This window comes from Bubalus kerabau, chromosome 4 (assembly GCF_029407905.1).
Source record: "Bubalus kerabau isolate K-KA32 ecotype Philippines breed swamp buffalo chromosome 4, PCC_UOA_SB_1v2, whole genome shotgun sequence".
Classification (NCBI taxonomy): domain Eukaryota; kingdom Metazoa; phylum Chordata; class Mammalia; order Artiodactyla; family Bovidae; genus Bubalus; species Bubalus kerabau.
Window position 1 is genome coordinate 18,260,496 of NC_073627.1, and position 24,668 is coordinate 18,285,163.

General features: G+C 47.1%; 1 protein-coding gene and 1 non-coding gene across 15 annotated transcripts in view; one reads left to right on the plus strand and one right to left on the minus strand.

Moving 5' to 3' along the window:
* MAPT (microtubule associated protein tau) overlaps nt 1-24,668 on the minus strand; it is a 120,212-nt gene that overhangs the window by 63,583 nt on the left and 31,961 nt on the right. The gene's annotated exons all lie outside the window — the stretch shown is intronic.
* On the plus strand, nt 18,360-18,432 carry TRNAD-GUC (transfer RNA aspartic acid (anticodon GUC)). Its single transcript has one exon. It is a non-coding gene; the product is annotated as a tRNA-Asp (tRNA).

Below are 24,668 nucleotides of genomic sequence, written 5' to 3' on the forward strand. Positions count from 1 at the left end.
GCTCTCCGATAGTGGAAGATCAAGTAGGGAGAAATCTAAAAATAACCTTAAAATGAACTTGTTTCTCCAAGGTTATTTTTAGCCTCTGTGTCCCCTCTTTCCTTTGCTCTGGTCCCTTTTCTGCCCCTTCATGAATCTGCTGCGTGTGCTGGTGGAAAACAGGATTCCTCATAACGACAGGAGCCCTGTTTTAAGCATTTTCAAGTATTGGCTCATTTAGTTCACACCACTGCCTCTATTATTACGTCTACTTCTACAGGTGGGGTAAACCGAGGCACAGAGAGGTTGAGTAACTGGGCCAAGGTTACACAGCAGACGTGTAATGGGGTCACGGCTCTGGTGCCAAGCAGCCTGGCCCCAGAAGACCTTGTGAAGCCAACTGACAACAGTGATTCAATCAGGCAGTGATAGCGATAACCCATTTTAGCAACATCAGGATCTGCTCAACTGAGCAAAAGCTTTTCTTTTGAAAACTTTCTCTTTTATTTACATTCTATTTTTTAAAAAATATTTATTTGGCCATGCTACATCTTGGTAGCAGCACATGGGATCTTTAGTTGCAGCAAATGGGATCTAGTTCCCTGACCAGGGATTGAACCCAAGCCCTCTGCATTGGGAGTGCAGAGTCTTAGCCACTGGACTACCCAGTAACCCACTACACTTTATTCTTTAATGCTTATGGTCCAATTGTTTTACTTTAAGATATTTACATTTAAGATGAGTGGTGAAGTCTGGGCTCCAGGTCAGCAGGAAATCCCTCTGCTTAGGAAGTGGGAAGCCAACTGCATGAAAGAAAGAGAAGAGTCTCTGGGGTTCAAGTAAACACTGGGCTGGCTCGTGGCAGCTCTGATGCTTCAGATGCTCTTCCCTGACAGCTGGTCCCAACTGGGAGCGGCGTCTCTGGGTTGCTCCCCTCCTCTCACGCCCCCGGCAGACAGGTGGCATCTAGCGCCCCCGCAGCACAGGGAAGTTCTCAGAAGACTTGCTGGAGGGAACACAGCCTGGCAAACCTCAAAGGAACTCTAAAGTGTGAGCTGTGCTCACGTCCCTTCACAGGGTACCAGAGAATCTTCTAGAACCAAATCTGACCAATACCACCAATAATGATAATTCCTGGATTTCAAGCAGAATCGTCAAATTAAGTGGAGAGAAGATGAAAGAGAGGAAAGACTTAGGCTTCCAGAGAGAGGAAAGACTTAGGTTGGTGAGAAGAAACTGGAATAATCCCGGGCCTCAATCCAAAGAGAACAATCAACGATTGTACGAAAGCATGAATGAAGCTGCTTTCTGGGGGGTGGTGCTGCCGTGCACACACGATGTGTCATGGCTGATGTCAGCTGGCTCATGTCCACCACTCAGAAAATCCACAGATTGTGTTGGAGAGGACAATTCTGGTCTTAAGCTCAAGGTTTCTGTTTTCTTTTTTTCAACTCCTTTGTAATTGCTGGTGTAGCTAAACAGTGCTGTAGCGTCTATTAGGGTGATACAGCATGCTTGGGTGGCCTTTGTTTTCAGAACTGCAGTAGTTTTCCCTCCAAGCCCCTTTCTGATAAATTACTGACCAGTTAGCCTTCAGTGAGGACACCGCTGCCACATGTGGAGGTGGCCTCTGCACCTGTCCCATTCAGGGGCTGCCAGCGGCCCTGGTCACCACTTTCATTCCGAGATGAATCCCCTGAACTCAGAGCACCAAATGGATAAAAAGGAATCTCTTCTGATGTCAAAGCCAAGAAAATCAGAGCAAAAAAATTACTTCCCTCCCTCCTTGGGCAAGCCACCCTTAATTGAGAGAGAGAGAGGAGAGAATTTGTTTTATAAAAGTGATTCACGCCATGCTGTGCTCAAGCCCTTCAGTCATGTCTGACTCTTTGACACCCCATGGATTGTAGCCCACCATGCTCCTTTGTCCATGAGATTCTCCAGGCAAGAATACTGGAGTGGGTTGCCATGCTCTCCTCCAGGGGATCTTCCCAACCCAGGGATCGAACCCATGTCTCCTATGTCTCCTGCACTGCAGGCAGATTCTTTACCACTGAGCCACCAGGAAACTCCAGAGTGATTCATAGTCATTATTAAAAAGTCAAATACAAAAACGTGAAAAAAGGAAAGCAAAATAACCACTGTTAACATTCTAGGGAACAAAGGGGAGGAGCCAAGATGGCGGAGGAGTAGGACGGGGAGAACACTTTCTCCCCCACAAATTCATCAAAAGAACATTTAAACGCCGAGTAAATTCCACAAAACATTCTAGGGAACTTCCTTGCAAACATAGGAGATGCAAACATCTCCTATACACACATAGAATTTTCCCTAAATGAGACCATATTATACCAGTAGTTCTGTAGCCTACTTTATTTGCTTAATAAATATGCTGATATTAATAAGCTTTATCTTAATTTCTGGTTGATCTCCAATGGATACAATTTCTAGCTTTGCTGTTGTATCTCTGCCCTCCAGCTCTGACAGGCAGCAAGTGGTTCATGACCCAACAGAAGATTACACTTAAAAAGTGCTGGGTTGGGGGGGGCCTTTGAAATCCCCCCACCTCTTTTTAGCCACCCATAATCTTCCCATTTATTAAAGGGATACTGTTAACACATATTATATTCCATTAGTGCTCACAACAACCTATGTGAAGGGAGGATATGTTATTATCTTATTTTCCCCATCTTATATACTGATGCTCAGTAGCCCAGGCTGAGGGAGGGCATGTCATGGCTTTGAATCTGCAGTCTCAGCCTCCAGTCTGACACAGGGTGGGTCTTTGGACACCTTTACCCATAAATCATGAAGCCCCACTCCAAAGCTGTGAAGAAAGAGGAGCCATTCTAACCACACCTCTGTCACATGCATGGGTCATCTTAGCCCCATTTTGAAGCCACGGAAACTGAGGCACAGAGAGGCCCAAGTGGACTTAGAGGTCATGCCAGAGTTGGGGACAGAGTCTGGTGTGCAGTGATTTGCTGGGAAGCTCAGCTTAGGGATGGGAAGTCGCTGGGAAAGAACGCTGGGTGGAGAGATGTCACAGACGTGAGGACACGGCTGTATCCGATGATGAATGGACCCCTGAGGTCAGGATCTTGCCTCAGGGGCACATCAGGAGCTGGGAGGCCTCTCAGAGGCACCTCGGGCCATTTGCCAAAGAGCATTATGGGTTCTCAGAAGCACCTGCCCCTCATCAGCCATTCTTGGGACTGATGAATAGCACTTAGGCTGCCTCCTCTCAAGGCCCTTTGAGAGCACTGCATGGCCTTCCCCTCACAGCAGGGGCTGGGGAGGCACCCTCCATCTGGCACCCAAGGTGAGCTTGGAGGGTCCCTGGCTTCGCTTCCTCTTGGCCCTGGGGCTCTCCCATGAAACGGGTCTCATGATCCTGCAGCGACCCCTTTAGAGGCCGCTCAGCCCTAACTCCCCTCGAGGAATGCACCGAGTCCAGCTCGTCAGCTGCATGAATCGCTGGACTCCTTGAGCCCTTGCTTTGGGCTCCAACCAAGGTGTGGGCGTGCATGTGCATGCTCAATTGCTAAGTCGTGTCCAACTCTGCGACCCTGTGGACTGTAGCCTGCCACGCTTCTCTGTCCATGGGATTTCCAGGCAAGAATACTGGAGTGAGTTGCCATTTCCTCCTCCAGGGGATCTTCTCGACCTAGGGATCGAACCCGAGTCTCCTGCCTTGGCAGGCAGAGTCTTTACCACTGAGCCACCTGGGAAGTCCCAAGGTGTAGGCACTGGCTCCGTATCTTCCCTTGAGGAACTGGACCCTTGTTCCCGGTTCAGATGGATGTGGGTAGAAAGGACACATGGTGTGGAGTCCAAAGCACTGGGTTCAAGGCATAATAAGGACCACTCTCTGGCTGGTCGATGCTGGGCCAGTCACTTGACCTCTCTGAACCACAAATTATTCATTTGTAACCTGGGCATGAAGACACCTGTGCCACAGGATGGCTGTGAGGGTCACTGGAAAAATGCATGTGAGAGCATTTGAACCGTGATGCATCTACACTGATGTTCGGTATCATTTTCATGACACGTGGGTTTTGAGCAAGGGGAAGATATCTGAGGTTGGGGAAGTGAAGGCCCAACCTGAAGGGATAAAAACTGGGGTCAATACAAAAACCTTTGTGCTTCTGCCTTGAAGGAGGAAGAGGAACAGCATGAAGGTGTGAGAGGCAGCTCTAGGTCAGCCCCAGGACAGGAGGAGACTGAGGGTCTCAGAGGGTCTCAGAGGTAATAGAATGAAGGTGTTAGGGAAGAACTGGGGAGTCTCTGCTCCCTTCCCCTCCCAGCGCTGGCGCCTGGAGCACAAGAAGACAAGGGAGATGGTGGGGAGGTGGTGCCAAGGAGATGATGCGGGAGGTGATGCTGGGGAGGTGATGCAGGGAGAGACGAACCATCCGCACCAGGCTCAGCAGCGAGGGAGGCGGGGCTTTGAGAGGCCATCTGGAATGACTAGAAACTGGCTCTTTTTGCCAAAACATTTCATTAGGTGGAACAACAGGGAAGAAATGGAGGGGTAAGGAAGTGAGGATGGGAAGGCGATCATTCTGAGGATGTTTTCATTTCTATTTTTTGAGTCTGAGGACACACCCTGAAGAACTCGGGGCACAGAGGGATGGCGGAGACTGTCTCTAATCAGCACTGTCCCTCAGTAATGAGCAACCTGAACTCAGCATGGCTCGAAAGACGGAAAATAAACAGTGTCCTCTGAACACACGTAAGATATGCCACCAGGTCAAGAACTCTGTCCCTGAAATCGCCCCTTGACAAAGGTGCCCACATGGCATCAGGGCCGGACTTAACGACAGGGCAGTGTGGGGGCAGGGAGTGCACACACACTGGGGCCAGGCTGTCTGGGTTCCCAGCTGGGTAACCTTGGGTAAGTCACTCAACCTCTCAGAGCCTCCGCTGCCTCTATAAAATGTGGGGATTAACCGAGTTGATTTATATCAAGCGCTCAGAACCATCACCAGCTAACAGTAAACGTGATCGAAGTGCCAGCCGTGGTTATTATCATGACAACCTTATCGCCTGTTATCTGAGCCCAACCTTCCTGTGTCCTGTTTGCATTTTCACACTAAACAGCATCTCAGGGCTCAGAGCCCCACCCCACTTTGGATCCAACAGCATGTGGTGGCCCCTTGGCCGTCCCGAGGCAGCCTCTGGCCAGGCAGGGCAGATGGTGTGCCCAGTGAGATCATTCCCGGGTCCCGTGATGCCTGGACACCGGGCCAAAACCGTGTCCCAGGGCACCCTGTGTGAAGCTGACCCCTGTGTGAGGAGGACGGGTAGGGGAGAAACACACACACTGGCATAGAGAGCACTCCCTCCTTATCACCAAGCGGAAAGAGCCGTTGTGGAAATGTGCACGCACAGAATGTTTATAAATAAGAAAATAGCACAGATAGGCATATGTGCAAACCAGAAATCATAAAGGAGTATATGCTCTGGGAAGGGAGGTGGAATCAGGGAGGCTTTCTCTTGTTGTTGTATACAGTTTGGTTTTATTATACTGTTTTCTAGACATGTATTGTTTTAAATCTGATTGAAAGCAATAAATACATTCTCCTTTTGGCAAAACAAAGCACCCTGTGACAAAGTCAAGGGATTGTCCCACAGTGTGCTGCTCCTTTAAAAAATATATTTATTATTTTTAAAAACATATTTATTTATGTGGCTGTGCCAGGTCTTAGTTGCCTGACCAGGGATTGAACCCAGGCCCCCTGCACTGGGAGTGAGGAATCTTAGCCACTGGACCACCAGAGAAGTCCCTGTGCTACTCTTTCTATTCACAAATCACAAATGCCTGTAGCCGCCGGCATGGCTGACGGCTCAAGGTGAACAAGAGGCTTAACACTGATTCTAGGCATCAGTGTGATACGATTAATCACATCTGTGATCAGTCACAGAGTCAGAGGCTGCCTAGGGGGACAGTGCGTGGGGTGTTCTTACCTGGGGCCAGAGAACCACCTCCAGAGGGGCCTGATGAGGGGTGAGGGCACTGGGGAAGGCCTACAGAACCAGTGGGGGCCCCTGGATGGGAAGCGTCACACACTGGAAGGAAAGTCATGACACGAAGAGACAGGCTTCGCTAGCAGCTGACATGCAGTCTCTCAGGTACACATTTCATGCAGAGAGTCAGGGACACCTGGCCACAGCACTCTGATGTCACAAACCCTTGCCTATCACAAGCACAATTCTCTGAGATCTAGTGACACGTCTGAACACGCTGCGGAGCTGTAGTTGTTGATGGATTAACATCTGCTGCTGTTTAGTCACTAAGTTGGGGCTGACTCTTTCGACCCCATGGACTGTAGCCCGCCAGGCTCCTCTGACCATGTGATTCCCCAGGCAAGAATACTGGAGTGGGTTGCCATTTCCTTCTCCAGGGGATTTTCCCGACTCAGGGATTGAACCTGTGTCTCCTGCATTGGCAGGCAGATTCTTGACTGCTGAGGCACCTGGGGAAGCCTGTGTTTTCGTCTACCTTGTTCCAAAAGGAGATCTAGAGAAGCAGGGAGGTAAGGAGCCCCACCAAAGCTGAAGTTACAGCTTTACGAGCCCTAGAAAACACAACTTCCAAATGCAATGTGTGAGTAAGTGTCCAAGGCTACATACGAATACAAAAATAAAGGCTCTTAAGATAAAGGGGGAAACCAGGCAATCTTGCCACATCTATTAAGGTTGGGAAAGTAGTTTCAATATTTGTCAATAAAGCTTCTCATTGAAATTAAAATAAGAAAATGAAAATATTATCCAGCATGGGACCCTGGGGCATGCTGTCTTATTTGGATAAAATAACTGTGCTTGACAAAGTGGAGTACAGTGGAAAACAGAAAGTTGTATGGAGTGAAGAAATGACCTTGAAAGAAAGAATTTCAACACAGCTTTGGAACCAGAGCCAATCCAGGCGTACACATATCTGGATCAATTAAAATGGACATATGAGAAATTCAGATTGGGGAGAAACAGGCAACGAGACCAAGGTCACATATTTAAGCTCTGGGCCCCCCAAGTATGTATTTCAGAAAAAGCACAGGCAGCCTTGGTTGGTTGCAAAACACCCATTATTCAACAGAAAGGCCGAGACATCGTTTCTGTTCAGAAATAGAAATTACAGTCAGGGAGGGAAGACAGACAGAACGAGCATATGAGAGAAAAAAGACTGGTGAGAAAGAAGAACTAAGAACTTGGAAACAAAAGCCTTCTTGGAAAAGGAGAAAACACTACACCTGGGGGCGGAAGACCAGGGGGCCCCTACAGGCCTGCCAGGCATGAAGCAGAGAACAGAGCTGACTCAGAGCTGCCGCCTCGCCCCCTTCTGAGTTGCTGCATCAAAATCGAAATCGTACAGGAAGACTAAAACCCACTGCATTGTAACTTTAAATGGGTGGTTTTTATGGTATGTAAAACATCATCTCAATAAAGATGTTTTTAAAATATTACAGAAGAGGTTCAAAGTCAAATTAATGTTCTTTTGCTAAATATAAGAATACATTTGCCCTCTAACCTTCCCATAAGGAGGTAGAGCCCTCTACCTGATTGGGTAGCAAGTGGTTCTCTCTGAGGAGAGGTCAAGACGAAGCAGCGTGTGCACACAAATCTTCTCTGCTGAGCCATCCAGCTTTGGCCCAAACCTAACCCCCTGGGGGGAGCCTGGGATAAACCATGAAGGTGGCTTTGCAGTGTTTGTATGGTCTGAGAAGCTTTACCTTCTGGTGGGCAACAACCTCCTCTCCACCCCCATTCAATGGTCGTGAAAGTGTAAGTTGCTCAGTTGTGTCTGACTCTTTGCAACCCCATGGACTATACAGTCCATGGAATTCTCCAGGCTAGAGTACTGGAGTGGGTAGCCTTTCCCTGGGCTTCTTATGGCTCAGCTGGTAAAGAATCCGCCTGCAATGTGGGAGACCTGGGTTCGATCTCTGGGTTGGGAAGATCCCCTGGAGAAGGGAAAGGCTACCCACTCTAGTATTCTGGCCTGGAGAATTCCATGGGCAAAGAGTTGGACACGACTGAGTGACTTTCAGTGGTCCTAGTCTCCATAGAATGAGGGGTTATGGGTGCAGAGGAGCACCAGGGAAAGCACTTGTCCAAAGGGCCCCTTCCCAGGTGGGCAGGCAGGCTGTCAGGGGTGGGAGGTCAACACATCTTCACAGGGGAGCTGGAGAGTCCTCCCCGTTAAAACCCAGAGTTGTAAACACACAGCAGAAATATAAAAAATGAACTTCCCTGGCAGTCCAGTGGTTAAGACTTTGCCTTCTAATGCAGGGGGTGAGGATTCAATCCCTGGTCAAGGAGCTAAGACCCCACATGCCTCACAGCCAAAAAACCAAAACATAAAACAGAAGCAGTATTGTAACAAATTCAATAAAGACTTCTAAAATGGTCCATATTAAATAAAATCTTAAAAAGAAGTGGGAAAATGAATGAATGAATTGCTTGCCTGGGGAAGCTGTTGTGCTACAGAGATGGAGAGTGGGTGTCTGAGGGACCCCTCCAGGTGAATGAGCCCAGGCAGCATTCACCATCCCATCCCTGCAAAGCTCAGGGTGAGCAGAGGATGAGAGAGGCAGGGCTCTTTCTCTCCTGCATGCACACGTGCACACACACACACACACACACACACACACACACACTAGGTGTCTTGGGGAAACAGAAACACCACAACTCCCTCACTTGCAAAGAATTCACCACACACATCTCCCTGACCTCACCCCTGAAATTAGACTGGAAACATGCATTCTCAAGACGTGGGTAGGAGTCTATTACCTACCTGGCCTCCTTCCACTCAACATTTGGGCTGGCCTTTCCTGTTGTACCTGTCACATCATAGTCTAACTGTACCCATTTAATCTCCCCATTAGAATGAAAGCTCCTGGAGGGTGGAGACTCCTGTGCTTATTTTTTTTAAAACTACTGTAAACAATTCAGTGGGCTTCCCCAGTGTCTCAGTGGTAAACAATCCGCCTGCCAATGCAGGAGATGCAGGAGACTCGGGTTCAGTCCCTGGGTTGGGAAGATCCCCTGGAGGAGGAAATGGCATCCCCCTCCAGTATTCTTGCCTGGGAAATCCCATAGTCAGAGGAGCCTGGTGGGCTACAGTCCATGGGGTGGCAAAGAATCAGACACAACCGAGCGACTGAGCACAAACAACTCAGTACATAGTGCAGAGCTCAGAATGGAGTCTGTGCTCAGTCTATCTTCCCCAATGGATGGATTGAAAGCCCTCCATGTGCAGCCCTAAGTGCTGCACGTTCTCACCCTCAGGCCTTTGCTCCAGCTGCTCTCCCTGTCAGCAAAGTCCTCTCTTCTGCGACTTTTCCGCTTTGTCTGGCTAACTCCTACTCAAGCTTCAGGCTCCATCAAAGCAGTTATTGCTTCTAGAAACCCTTCCTGACTCCTTCACGTGCACCTCTCACAAACATTCACCCGGTGCTGTAATCCTCTGGGACGTTGATGCTCTTAAGACGGAAGGGACATAGCCACCCCCTCCACCATCATGTCTTCAGCACCTGGCCTCATACCTGGCAGGAGGAAGGCCCCAGTAATGCTGCTGAACCAAGGAGTATGGGGGCAGGGAGAGGGTCCTGGTGGGATGGAGGAGGAGACAACATTAATAGATGACACTTCCCCAGCTCACAGTCAGTTGTAAATCTGAGAGTTGACCTGCTCTCTTGCGTAGGCCACCCCAGCTCCCTGGGTAACTATCTCTCACACTTCACTGGAGAGCATATTCCTCTGTGATGGAGGAAGAGACTCAAATTCTCTCCCCTCTTTGTAAACCTCAAGGGACCAAACTAAATGAGATACAACTGCCTTGTCAGCAGGGTGTTAGTTAACCAGGAATGACCTTGGGTTTTTCATCTTCGTCATCAAGGTCTCTCCTACTCTGGTTCCTTCTCTCCTGCCTCCAAAACAGATTTGTTCTTCAGGCATCTGTCTGGGGGTCCCTGCTTGACTGGGTTAGAATCACAGAATCCTGGATTCTAGGCTTGGAATGGACCTTAAAGAAAGAGCCCCACAGGGACTTCCCTGGTGGTTCAGTGGTTAAAAATCTGCTTGCCAAAGCAGGGGACGCAGGTTCGATTCCTGGTCGGGGAAGATCCCATGTGACACAGAACCACTAAGCCCATGAGCCACAACTACTGAACCCTTGAGCTCTAGAGCCCATGTTCTGCAACAGGAGAAGCCTCTGCAATGAGAAGCCAGCATACTGCAACTGAAGAGTAGCCCCTGCTTGCTGCAGCTAGAGAAAGCCCGTGAGCAACAACAAAAGCCCAGTGCAGCCAAGAAAGAAAGAGCCCCAGCTAGCACAGAGAGGTGAAGTAACTTGCTTTAAGTCTCACAGTTAGTCAGGGGTGAAGCCAGGATTCAAACCTGTCAGTACCACATTTCACTGAAGACACCCCAAGTAAGGCAGAAACATTATTTTCCAAGCATCAGATCCATGTATTTAATAATACAAGTCAAGTGCAGTTCTGGTTACTTAGAAAATACCACAATGTTTTTGCCATTAAATTAGGAACTTGTGGTCTAGAGGCCATCTTTAGCCCCTTTCATAGGTTCTTATACTCTCTGTTCTCTGAGAGTCCCTACTACAATTCTAGGATATCTGATCTGTGCTTCCTGTCCTGTGTGCTCAGTCGCTTGGTCATGTCCAACTTTTTGAGACCCCAGGGAGTGTATCCCGCCAGGCTCCTCTGTCCAAGGGATTCTCCAGGTAAGAATATTGGAGTGGGTTGCCATTTCCTCTTCCAGGGGATCTTCCCGACCTAGGGATTGAACAGGCATCTCCTGCGTTGGCAGGTGGATTCTTTTACCACTGAGCCACCTTTTGGGGAGGAGGAAAATAATCTGATTCCTCCAAGTTACACACAGGATGAACAAATATACAAGAAAATGAGTTCACTGAGATCAGAGTAAAGATCAGCGAACACATCTTTCCACTGAAGAAAAAAAAAGGACACCAGAGTCTGAAACATACTCAGAGGAACCCTCGTCAATGCAGGCTGTGCACGAAATCCAGGGCTCTCTTCAGCTGTGGCCCCAGGGACATTTTGGGAGTGGGTATCCCTGCCCTGTGACAGGGTCCAAGGATGCTCAGGATGAAGCCACATCGTACGATTCTCTGTTACCAACACTTCAATTCCTCAGCTCAAGAGAAAAAGCAAAAGTAATTAGAAACCTCCTTGTAAAAGACCATTTGTAATTAAACAGCACCATGCTTTCCTTTTCATCCTGTGGCTTATTGTTCAGGCAGTATTTTCCAGTGAGCCATGAAATGTTGATTGATAAGCAATATCCCAGGGACAAAGAATGTCTAAGCACCTTAAACCAGTGATTTAAAGGCTAGTTCTAGGTGAAGGAATATAAGATGGGATACTGCAAAAGGGCTGCAAAGGATATGATTTTATTTAGGAAAATCTAGTTTTAAAAAAGTACAATGAAACTAACGATATTACAGATATGATTCAGATTACTTGCATCTTAATTTAAATATTTATCCCATCTCTTCCAGATCTTGTTGAAAAAGATTAGTTAGTAATCTTCTATTAAGTAAAAATATGTGTTTGCATTTAGTTAACATGTTAGACAGAATGACATCTTAAAGATGTCCACCTCCACGTCCTAATCCCCTTGTTACTTTATGCAGGAAACTTTATGCAGGATTTTAGGGTTGCAGATGGAATTAAGGTTGCTAATCAGTTGACTTTAAGATTATTCTGGATTATCCAGGTGTAATCACAAGGGCCCATGTGAAAGATGGAGGTAGGGGAGAGGTGTCAGAGTGATGGGACTTGAGACTCAACCAGTCAAGCTGACTTTGAAGATGGAAGGGACCATGAGCCAAGGAAGTTGGAAAAGGCAAGAAATTCTGCCCTAGACCCTCCAGAAAGAAATGCAGCCTGCCATCACCTTGATTTTAGCCCCGTAACACTCCTGTTGGACCTCTGACACCTCCACAACTGTCAGATAAAATACTGTGTTTATCTGACAGATAAAATAACTCTCAGATAAAATAACTCTCAGATAAAATAACTTAGTTTAAGCCACTAAGTCTGTGGTAGTTTGTTACCGAAGCAAACAGAAAACTACCAGTTAATTTCTGTAAGTCTGCTCATTAATGTGGACCAGCACGTCCATAACAACTTGATTCTGGGAAAATGGAGGAAAGAAACGGACACGGATGGCGCACCCGCCATGCGGCACGCATCACGCCAGGCCCTGTGGCGTGGACCTCTGCACGGTCTCCCCCACCCTTGGGCAGGCCCGCACTGAGAGCTCCAGCGTGCAGCCAATGGCTCTGAACCTCCAGGAGGTTGAGGTGCTGTCTAAGGGTTCAGCTGGTAAAGTGGTGGAGCCAGGCTGTGAATCAGGTTTCCTTGCCTCCAGAACACTTTCTATTTTTCTTTTGCCCATGCTGTGTGGCATCCAGGATCTTAGCTCCCAGACCAGGGACTGAACTTGAGCCCCACTGAAGTGGAAGCATGGAGTTGTAACCACTGGACCATCAGGAATGTCCCAAAGAGTGCTTTCTATTTCATGGTGTCACCTTCCTTTTAACTCAAGTTAAAGGGTACAGAAGCCCACAGGGCCTGCTCTGTCCGAATGTGCACATGGATGCCCCAGTGTGGTGGCTACATCCTCTCCATGTGCCCTGCAGGGCCCCTCCTCCCTTTTCTCTCCCCTGTCAGCACCCACCGCCTTCCCAGAGGGAATGGGCAGAAGTGGAGGGGGCTTCTCCCCACAGCTCTGGTCCTTCCAGGGCCCCACCCTCTGCACTGTCCACTGGAGAAGCACAGAGACAGAAGTAGTAAAATGGACCGTGGTCTGTGCTGCAACTGCAGGAGCGGAGTCTGATCCATAAACCACACTGATGATGGCCCATGGAGGCGCTCTCATACCACACACATATTTACAGACTAGGAGTGGGCGTGCGCGGAACAGGGAAGGCTCCTTTGCCACTCTGAATGGTGGACTGGATGGAAGAATGCTGGTCTCTCAAGTGGGGAGAGATGGAACCGAACCATCTCTCTGGGCATCTCACACCCACTAGACAACCCCAAACACACATGTGCCATGTAACCAGGTGGCTCTCGCTGCCTCCTGAGCGTTCAGGTAACACACCTGAGATTTGCTCTGGGCGCAAATGTGGGTAGTTAATGATGCGAGGAGGGGAGCCTGTTCCAATCAAAGGACAGAATTCAGTTAATTAAGAGCAACGTCTTATGCTTTAAAAGGCACACATTCAGACCCATCCATTAGTCTCTTCGGTTTAAGATGCCTTTTAAATCAAAGCTGTCAAGCTGAGGCTGTAAGAAGCATCTATTATTAACAGACAGAGAGAAAAGTGGGCTAAGTGACAGGCTCACCAATCACCACATGCTTGGTGGTAGATTTGGGAGCCAATTCAGACATGTCAGCTGTGTCATAAATAAAGTTTATAGCAGCTTTCAGTGTATAAAATGCATTACTGATGCTGAGCTCAGGGGCTGTGTCTATCAGCACCGTGCCCATGCATGTGTACATATGCCCTGCAGTCCCAAAGTCAAACCTCTGTGCAGGAGGGTGAGTCAGGCAGGGAGAGGATGCTCTAAACAGGACAGAGTCATCCTACTGAGGCAGCTATGGGTGAGCAGTTAGGGGAAACTCAGGGACCAGGGTAGTGAGCAGATTATGAGAAAGGCAGGTACCAGCCCCAACCAGGGGGGAGAGGTGGCCCCTGCCCTTGGATATACTCAGTCTGGCCAGAGAGATACATAGGCAAATACTGAGTGACACAGGGTAATTGCAGAGCAACGCTATGGTCAACTCCATTTTTGGAATGCTGCCTCCCATGGGTGGGGGCTCCAGGATGGAAGACTTCTTGAGGTCTAGTTTGGGAGGGGAGACAAAGAGGTAAATACTGATCAAGGCCATGGGTCAGAAGAGAGAAGGCAAATTGCCTTGTGTCCCAAGAGTCTGTGATTCTATGAGCTGAGTATGGAATACATGCCAGAGACAAAGCTGTAGCCCCTGAAAAGAGTTGGGGGTCGAGAAGGCTCAAGCATGTTCTGGGAAGAATGTGAGCTTGAGGGACTTCTCTGGTAGTCCAGTGGTTAAGACTTTGCCTTCCAATGCAGGGGCTGAAGGTTTGATCCCTGGCAGGGAGTTAAGATCCCACATGCCTCCGGGCCAAAAAACTAAAACAAAACAGAAGCAATCTTGTAACAGATTCAACGAAGACTTTAAAAATGGTCCACATCAAAAAACGCCTTTTAATGAAAGGTGAGCTTGAGCTAAGACTTGAAGGGAAGGCAGGCTTAGAGGGACAAACTCCTTCCTTGGGGCTGCTGAGGGATAGAGACAGGGTTATTATCAGGCAAAGTGGGGATCATCACCGGGCAAAGGGACATCATTGATCAAAGGGGTAATGTTTCAGAGACAAGGCATTTTGGGGGAGCTTAGCTCTGAGAGAGTTGAGGCCAGAAGCCAAGTAGGAGCCAACATCAAGGGAACAGCTCCCAACAGGCTTCTCTGTGGCAGCCTTGCTAGTTGGAATTTAACAAAGAACAAAAAGCACGCATCCTGCACATTTGGCTCTGGGGAAAGTGTTGGAGCTGTTAATTCCTGCAGAGTCCAAATTCCTGCACCGCGTCTAAGTTCCAAGGGGGTGGTAAGTAGACTGGGCCTGGCTGTGTGCCCACGTCTGACCCCCTTCCAGGGTGATCCCTGGATCAGAAGCAGCAGCAGGTTACATAACCAAGCCATGGAGAGGCCTTGGCCAGAACCTCCTCATTAGAAAAGGCTGCAGCAGCAAAAAGGTTTGTGAGGAAAATGAGCGGGTTGGGGCAAGAAGGAGAGGGAATAGTGGGGGTCGGGGGTTGAGAGAGGAGACAGCATCATGGCGCCTAGGAGGGGGGGCCCAGAGTCACCCCAGGGAACGGAATGCCTTTTTGAAGAGACAGTTCTCAGCACATCATTAGTTGTTAAGGTCAGCAGACCCTAGGTAATTCTTTGATGGTCCAGTGGTTAGGACTCTGCGCTCTCACTGCCGAGGGGAGGGCCCAGTTTCCATCCTTGGTCAGGGAATTAAAATAGTGTAAGTTGCAGGGCATGGACAAAAATAAAGGAAACAAATAAATAAGCAAGTCGGCAAACCCTACAACAATTAGTTTTCAAATTCTGGTAAAGGGCTCCTGGGCACAGTGACCTTCCCTAGAGAGGTCAGCCCTGGGAGGCTGCCACTGCATGCAGTTACCTCCTCAATCTCGCTTACCTCTTTCCAACAAGAAAAGCAGAAAAACATTCATAATTACCTAAATAGAAGTGTTCTCTTTGTTTTTCCCAATTATTATTATTTTTTTCTTTTTTTGTGTGTGCTCAGTTGTGCCTGACTCTTTGCAACCCCATGGACTGTAGCCCACCAGGCTCCTCTGTTCATGGGGTTATCCAGGCAAGAATACTGGAGTGGGTTGCCATGCCCTCCTCCAGGGCATTTTCCTGACCCAGGGATTGAACCTGCGTCTCTTGCATCTCCTGCATTGGCAGATGGATTCTTTACCACTGAGCCACCTGGGAAGCCCTGCTTTTCCCAATTATTAACCCATGATTGTTAAATATCTGGAAGGATTAGCAGTCCTTCTAAGAGCCTCTGAGGCTGACCGTTCTCACTCTCAGGCTCAGGGTCCATCTTCTGTCTGGTAAAGAGATGATTCCACTTTGCAGAAGAGGCAAAAGAGAAGCTGAGCAAGTTGCCCAAAGTCACCTGGCTGCTCAATAGCCAAGTAAGGCAAGACATTAGCTTCTGCCTGTGACATTGTTTTAATTTAGTAGAGAGCTCCGTTGGCTGTACCACAGGCTCAGAAAGCAGCTGTCCATTTTCCAGAGGTTTCCAGATTGACTTTACATCAATGGAGACGTGCTCCAGCCATGCTTGTTCTGTGCTGCCTGCAATCTCTAGCCAGTGGCTGTCAGCAAGCAAAAGGCTAGGAGGCACCTGTAGGACTCACATTCTCAACCATATGTCTGGTATCATTTGGGCAATTGTCCAAGAAAAGGGTCGGTTTTTAAAAATTAAAGTAAAACCCAAAACATAAACTACTCTGCAGAAAAGAATACATGCATCATTAGATCCAACACGCCCCAGTGAAATACCCTAACGAGCACCAAGGCTCATAAATTAAAGAAACAAATGAATAATGCAAAGTATAAACAACAAATGAAACCTCTCTCTGAATTCAGAATAAATCTACTGCAAGTGGCTGGAGATGATAATATTATTCCTAAGAAAAACCTGCTAGGATTTAGTTCAAGCTCATTTTGTAGCTCAATTGCTCATGTCAACCTTCTCAAACCTAACATTTTATTGCTGGTCTATTTTTTTTTAAAAGGAAATCCATAGGGACTGGGCTTCTCCGGTGGCTCCGTGGTAAGGAATCTGCCTACAATGCAAGAGACACAGGACACATAGGTTTGATCCTGGGTTGGAAAGATCTTCCAAAGGAGGGCATGGCAACCCACTCCAGTATTCTTGCCTGGAGAATCCCATGGACAAGACTACAGTCCTTGGGGTCGCAAAGATTCAGATATGACTGAAGCGACTGAGCACACACGCACACATGCACGCACATAGGGACTTCCCTAGTGGTCCAGTGGCAGACTCCTAGCTCCCAATGCAGGGGGCCCAGGGTTCGATCCGTACTCAGGGAGCTAGATCCCACAGGCCACAACTAAGAGTTCGCATGCCACAAGTAAAGATCCCACATACCGTAACTAAGACCTGGTACAGCCAAAGAAATAAATACTTTTTTTAAAAAAAGGAAAAAAAAAAAACCCCCTCAAACCACACACACACACACACAAAAGGAAATACACATAACAGTGCAAAAGTTCCATCAGAAACGTGTTAGGATGCAGAGACTCTCAGGAGTGTGAGGAGAGCTGGTCCTGGCCAGAGAGAAGCTCTGGGGACCCGATATCTAGCAAGTGGACTAACCTTTTCTGAACACACCAGCATTGCCTCAGTCTCCTCAGTCCTTGGATGATTGCCAGAAATGTTCTATCATCTCCCTTCAGCTCCACCAGGAGGACCAGGGCCTGGATATGATCCTGGGACCATGCCTAGGGTGGAGGGAGGGCTGCACAGGACAAGCTAGACAAGGGTGGACTAACTGTAGAGAATTCAAAAACAATAATAAAACTGATGAGAAGTCAGCCTGCTTCCTATGAGCATCATGTGTTGGAAATCCTCAACAACATCAGTGATAACATTCTCCTCCCTGAAAAATGTCTTTATGGTCTAGGCTATGAACAACCGGTGCCAATGATCTTGAGTGTCAATAATACATATGTATGTTCAAATTCACACATGTAAAAACGAGTCCTTCCTTGTCTTCTCTGTGGAAGTCATTTGGAGAATTCCAAGTTACTCAGTCGGCCTCAACATATTCTGAGTCGGCTCCATATGGCTGTTGGGAAGAAGTCCTTAGCATTTCGAGCCTGTTTCAGGAGACTTTTGCGTTTCCAACCTTAACTACGTCTGCATTTAAGCAGTAGGTTGTAAATTTGAATAGTGGTAGCACCATGATCATAAAGAAGCTGAATTATTTCAATCCTGTCATTCCATGTGGCCACTAGGAGATTTTGTGTTTAAAACTGAAAACAGTGAGGGCTTCCCTGGTGGTCCAGTGGTTAGGCATCCACCTTTCGATGCAAGGAACACGAGTTTGACCCCTGGTCCGGGAAGATCCCACATGCCACGGAGCAACTGACTCCATGTACCACCACTACGGAAGCTTGCATTCTAGAGCCTGTGTGTCTACAAGAGAAGCCCCCACAGTAAGAAGCCCCCTCACTGCAACTAGAGAAAGCCCACATGCAGCAACAAGACCCACCACAGACAAAAAGTAAAATGAATAAATCTCAAAAAATAAGTAAATAAAATTGAAAACAGTGAGATTGAGTGTGAACAGCCAAGTATATTATTTTTGCTTAGTACATACAATGTTTACTCCATACATGACATATTTTATTGAGTTTGTAGAGTATTTTTTTAATGGAAATTTATTCTTTTAAAATCGTGAGTTGTAACTTTTAAAACTAAAGAATTAAGAAAATAAAGCAGTGTATCAGTGGTACGACTTAGTATTAATAGTTTTTAAAGTATAGGCAACTTTTACAGATGTCTCGCTTTTATTAAAGTTCACCTATTAGAAACAAATGATAATTTACATAAAATATCATTATATCAGGCTACAACCAAAGAATCAAAACTCATTAGATGAAAAAAATTTTAATAAATACTTGTGCTTTTTTCCCCTCCATTTTTTTTTATACTATAGTATTCACTTTTATTTTAAAAAAATCATGGTGGGAATTCCCTGGTGGTTCAGTGGTTAGGACTCTGTGCTGTCACTGCTGAGGTCCCAGGTTCAATCCCTGGTCAGGGAACCATGATCATACAAGACATGAGGTGTGGCCAAAAAAAAAAAAAAAAAATCCTGGCATCATTATTATATGTACAGAGTTCAAGAAATATTTTATTATCTGTGTTTCTTTTCTGGCCATTATGATTGCTTCACTTCATGATTATTTCTAAATATAATTTTATCACATAAAGGAGGGGACAGTTAAATGGCTGGGTGTCAAGGGGCTTGGTACCTCTCTTCTGAAAAGTGGCATATGATGGTGGGCAAACTTCTTCAGTCAACTAGCTCCAATCACCCACAGATCTACAAGAGAGGGAAGATTAATTTCTGCCCTAACCCTAACCCTGATGTTCCTTTTTCTAAACACCACCTCACCCAGCAGCCACAGTGACAGTGAATTCTAGAATCTAAGGCAGTGATGTGAAGGTTTGTGACGGCTTCTCAGGGCCAGGGATGAGCAATCCAAGCAGGGCCAGCAGAGGGTGATGCTCCCAGTGAGGTCTGGCCCCTGTCCAGCCCCGAAACCAGAGGCTGGCCCTCACAGCAGCAGAGCCTGTGGTCCCCGCAGCCATGACCTACTTCCCTGTCCACCACTGAGAACCGGGCAGCCATGACGAAGCAAAATTAAGTGGATTTGAAATGAGCCCATGCTAAATAAAAAAAAGTCTGAGCAGTGTGCAACTTTTTCTGGGGATGGGAGGCAGGTGTCATGGAGAGAGGAAGAGTTTAATCTTGGAAATTAAAAAGTTAATCGGGGGGGGGGGGTCATAGAAATAACAGGCTTTGAAGCTGAAAGATCTGGGCTCAAATCTGGTTCTGCAATTTATTGGCTGTGTGATCTTGAGCAAGTAACAGTCATTCTGAGCTTCAGCTTCCTTATCCATAATGTGGGGCATATATAACCCCACCTCTTGAGGCTGACCCAAGATGAAGCCAAACCTCTGTTTTCTGAGTACTGGGTACCATCTTAGTTCTCTCTCCTTCAGTTTTCAATGATGACATAAAATATTCTATAGATAGAGCCAAAGCCTGGTAGGGCCTAGGCATCCCACTTCAGGGATGCCTGATGATCAGGCAAAGAAACCTCTTTGAGAGTGAAGAGTATGCCAAACTTTATCCAGGAAGAAACTTTGCTTGCTAGAGAGTGGATAGCCTGCCAGTAGGGACTGAGTCAGATCAGATCAGATCAGATCAGTCGCTCAGTTATGTCCGACTCTTTGAGACCCCGTGAATTGTAGCACACCAGGCCTCCCTGTCCAACACCAACTCCTGGAGTTCACTGAGACTCACGTCCATCGAGTCAGTGATGCCATCCAGCCATCTCATCCTCTGTCGTCCCCTTCTCCTCCTGCCCCCAATCCCTCCCAGCATCAGAGTCTTTTCCAATGAGTCAACTCTTCACATGAGGTGGCCAAAGTACTGGAGTTTCAGCTTTAGCATCATTCCTTCCAAAGAAATCCCAGGGCTGATCTCCTTCAGAATGGACTGGTTGGATCTCCTTGCAGTCCAAGGGACTCTCAAGAGTCTTCTCCAACACCCCAGTTCAAAAGCATCAATTCTTCAGCGTTCAGCCTTCTTCACAGTCCAACTCTCACATCCATACATGACCACAGGAAAAATCATAGCCTTGACTAGACAGACCTTTGTTGGCAAAGTAATGTCTCTGCTTTTTAATATAAGGATAAATCACCAGAACACTCTATACCTAGGATTAGGAGACTGGATTGCAGGTGGGAGAGAATAATAAAGAAAGAAGGAAGGTCTAGCTGTGATTTTAAAACAAAGAAGGTTTTGTTTTTGTTTTCTGGTCGAACATTTATTGAGATCTTTTTATAAACCCCTACTAAACAGGACACAAGACTAGAGGTACCGATGGCCATTTTTACTACAACCTGGGGAAGGCTAAGACCCCGGTTTGATTCCTGGGTCAGGAAGATCCCCTCGAGAAGGGATAGGCTACCCACTCCAGTATTCTTGGGCTTCCTTGGTGGCTCAGCTGGTAAAGAATCCACCTGCAATGCGGGAGACCTGGGTTTGATCCCTGGGTTGGGAAGATCCCCTGGAAAAGGGAATGGCTACCCACTCCAGTATTCTGGCCTGGAGAATTCCATGGACTGTATAGTCCATGGGGTCACAAAGAGCTGGACACAACTGAGCAACTTTCACTGCAGACTGGGGAAGGCTATTTAGAATAAGTAGAGCCAAGAGAGGGTGCATTCCAGGTTCTTGTTGATTTCATTTGGATGACTGGATCCAGTCATACCTGTGAGATCGATCTCTGACTTTTTAAAATTTGGAAACCAATAAACTATCTTTAGTGTTTATGTCAGTTTCTTCGGGCTTTAGATGTTTGCAATTGAAAGAAAAATACACCCTGGCTGAAACTTGAAATCCTCTAATGCCTCCCTCCACCTAAAGTTGGGCTTCCCAGGTAGCGCTAGTGGTAAAGGATTCATCTGCCAATGCAGGAGACATAAGAGATGTGGGTTTGATCCCTGGGTCAGGAAGATCCCCCGGAGAAGGGCATGACAAACCACTCCAGTGTTCTTGGCTGGAGAATCCCATGGACAGAGGAGCCTGGCAGGCTATGATCCATAGGGTTGCAAAGAGTCGGACACAACTGAAGCGACTTAGCATGCATGCGAACCTAAAGTTACCTATAGTAACTTCTTGTCTGTATACTGGATATAAATCACACCCTTCCCAGTCACTGGGCCTGTCCCATGTAGGTGCATAATGAAGTTTGGTTGAAATTAAATATGAAATTTCATGAAATATGATATTAACATATTATAACCTAGCTAAACATTCTTAGCTTCCTGTCTTTTGGAGGAGTTTGGGGAGATTAAAGTTTTAGAGATGGATTTATTCATTCAAGAAAAGTTGAGTATTAAGCACAATGCAGGTCGGTGGTTCAACCTTGTGCATTAAAATTCCCTATGGTGCTGTACAAAGATACCTATTGCTGGCTGGGCCCACTTCAAATTAGAATTCATATGGCCTGGGGTACGGCCTGGCCATGAAGAGTTTTAAAAGCTCCTCAGGTGATTTCTCAGGACTTTCTTGGTAGTCCAGTGGCTAAGACTCCAAACTCCCAACGCAGGGGACCCAGATTCGATCCCTAGTCAAGGAACTAGAGCCCACAAGCTACAACTAATACCGCAGCTAGAGATCCTGCATGCTGCAATGAAGACGGAAGATCCTGCATGCTGCCACTAAGACCCAGCGCAGACAAATAAATACAAGCTCCTCAGGCGATTCTAATGTGTAATTAAGGTGGGCAATCGGGACCATAGCAGTGACACAGACATGACCTCACTTTTGCGAAGGCACCTCATGAAAGAGACAGTCGACAATCCAAGTGTCACAAGAAAAGGATGGCAGGTCACATGAGTCCAAGATGGGCACTTGTTAGTCTTGGGGGTGGGGGTTGAAGAAAACTTCCCTGAACAAATGATGCTTATACTGAGACATGAGGGACAAGTTCAAGTGAACAAGGTGAAGGGAGAGGGTAGGAAGGAACATTCCATGCAGAGGGAAGAGTGCATGCAAGGGCCCTGAGGCAGGAAACTGCAGAGTTTTCAAGGAACTAAAAGATGACCCATAAGGCGGGAAGATGAGGGAAGTGGTGATGCCAAAGGTGTGAAGCCACTGGAATTTGGGACTTTTTTGCTACTGCAGCATAAACCTGACTTCACTGACTAATACAAGGATTTTAGTTGAAAGACAGTGGGTAGAGTCCAGCTTGGATTCAGCTAAGGAGAACAGATATGTGGGGAGAAAATGGAAAAGTGCCAATGATGCTTTAAAAGAAGTCTGTCTGGGAAGAGGAGGACAGAAATAGGGTGATGGACTGAGGGGGCATTTGTTTTGCTTTAAAGAGGGGACTCACTTAAACCTCCTAAATGCCGACAGGAAGGAGTCAGGAGAGGAGAGGACAGGAACAGGAGAAGGGGGAAATAAAAGCTAAGCAAGCTTCCTGAATGATGGCAAGGTGGACGAATGGAATCCAGGGCACGGGGTGGGGGAGGGCCTGGCCTTAGCAAAGTTACCCACGAGCTGCGGAACACAAAGGTGCTGAACTAGCACGTGAGATGCTTGGGCCACCGGCACAGGTCAGCTCTGCAAAACGCCTTGACCCCTGGGGGTCCTTCCTAAAACTACCAAAACCCAGTATCCCCTGCCCCAACATTCAAAGACCATTTCCCACAACAGAAAACAAATGAAACAGTCAAATCACATTGGTTATATTTCCAGTATTCCAAAAGAGAGTTCAAAGGTGGCCTGTACTCTCCCTTCCCCCAATCTTTTACTTTGAAAAATTTCCAACTTACAGAAAAATTGTACAAATGATACAATCAACACCTTTATTTTCTTTTCCTAGACTCACCAATTGTTAGTATTTGCAGCATTTGCTTTCTCTCTGTCACTCTCTGCCTATCCATGTATAACTACACACAAAACTTAATTTTATTTTATTTTGATATTTTCTTTATTTGGCTGAGTTGGGTCTTAGTGGCAACAAGCAGGATCTTTGATCTTCATTGCGGCATGTGGGATCTAGTTCCCTGACTAGGATCCAACCTGGGCCCCCTACATTGGGAACACGGAGTATTGCCACTTGACTGCCAGAAAAGTCCCACAAAACTTAATTTTAAACAATATTTTTCTTATTGTAAAATCAACATATGGAGACTTTCCTGGTGGACCAGTGTTTAGGACTCTGCTCTCACTGCCAAGGGCCAAGGTTTGATCCCTGGTCGGGAAATTAGGATCCCACAAGCCATGTGGCTTAGCCAAAAAAAAAAAGCAACATGTATGTGAAATCAAGTACAGCAAAGTACAAAGTACTTACCTATAATCCTACCACCAGAAACATCACTATCAACATATTCACATATTTTCTTTCAGGTTTTCCCCATGCATTTTCAAAACTAGTCAACATTATTTTGAATATGCAATTTATATCCTACTCTTTTATCAGATGAATTCTCTTGATAATTTAAAATTCCACAGACATTACTTTCTAATGGCCACCTACTATTCTACATAACTGTTTCCCAGAGATTGGCTGTGTAGCTGGCTTCTGAGATTTCCTATTATTAACAACCCTTTGATGAACACTGGAGAAGGGAATGCCAACCCCTCTCCAGTATTCTAGCCTGGAGAATTCCATGGACAGAAGAGCCTGGCGGGCTTCGGTCCATGGGGTCACAAAGAGTCGGACATACTCTTTATGATTAACACACTTGATGAACATCTTAGTGTTTTTATTCTTTTCGTATTTCTCATTTTTTCCTTAAGACAGATTCCTAGAAGCAAAATTCTGGGTCACAGGGCAGCAACATTTTATAGCCTCTATTTACATCCTGCCAAACGGCTTCTTGGAAACTGGTCCAAACTTTTACACTCACTAGCCAGACTTGAGTAAATGCTCCTGTTGAGTCGGGGAGGGGCCCAGGCACAGCTAGGAGAGGGGTGGCCCCCGAGAGGAGAACGCATCACAAATCAACTTTCACAGAGGAAACCAGGAGAGAGGGCGGAGAAACCCCAGTCTCCCCGGGCCTCCCATTCTGCCTGGCCCACTGCAGACACTCGAGACACCATTGCTCCATGAATAAACAAATCCACAAACATGTATTTCTGCATTCCCATCACGTGTCCAGCACAATAGACAAAGGAAAGAAAACAGTGAAAGTTCCCGGGGTGAACTGTGCCCATGGGGCACACAAGAGTCAAAACGAAACCCACCCCTTGCAGGCAATACAGCAAGTTTTCTTAGGACAGGCTGATCTCTGCTTAGGCTGATCATCTGTGGTCCTCCCTCCCCCACAAGACAAGCTCCAATCTCACTCAGCTCCCAAATCATGCAGCTAAGAAAATGCAGGACGAAGAGTCAGGGGTGTATTAAAGGGCAGCAACATTACCTAAGGTAACAGTGGGGTCTTTCACACCTCCTTCTCTGCTGGGAGCTGGTTGACAGAATGGGCCTCAGCTACAGAGAGGAAAGGCAGGTCCCGGTCCCAGCCCAGTGGTTCGCAGCAGAAGAGCTATCCCTCCACTGGGACGATTTTCCATAAGCGACTCCTGGTTGTCTAAATTGGCGGGAGCAATCCGTACTGGCTGAGATGGCCTGAGCGAGGCCTGCGGGGAGGCTGTGGGCACAGGCAGGCACGCAGGCACATGTGTAATGGAACTGACCGGCTGTGCCCCTCAAGGGCTGCGTGGTCAAGGGAGGGCAGGTGTGACATCACGGTC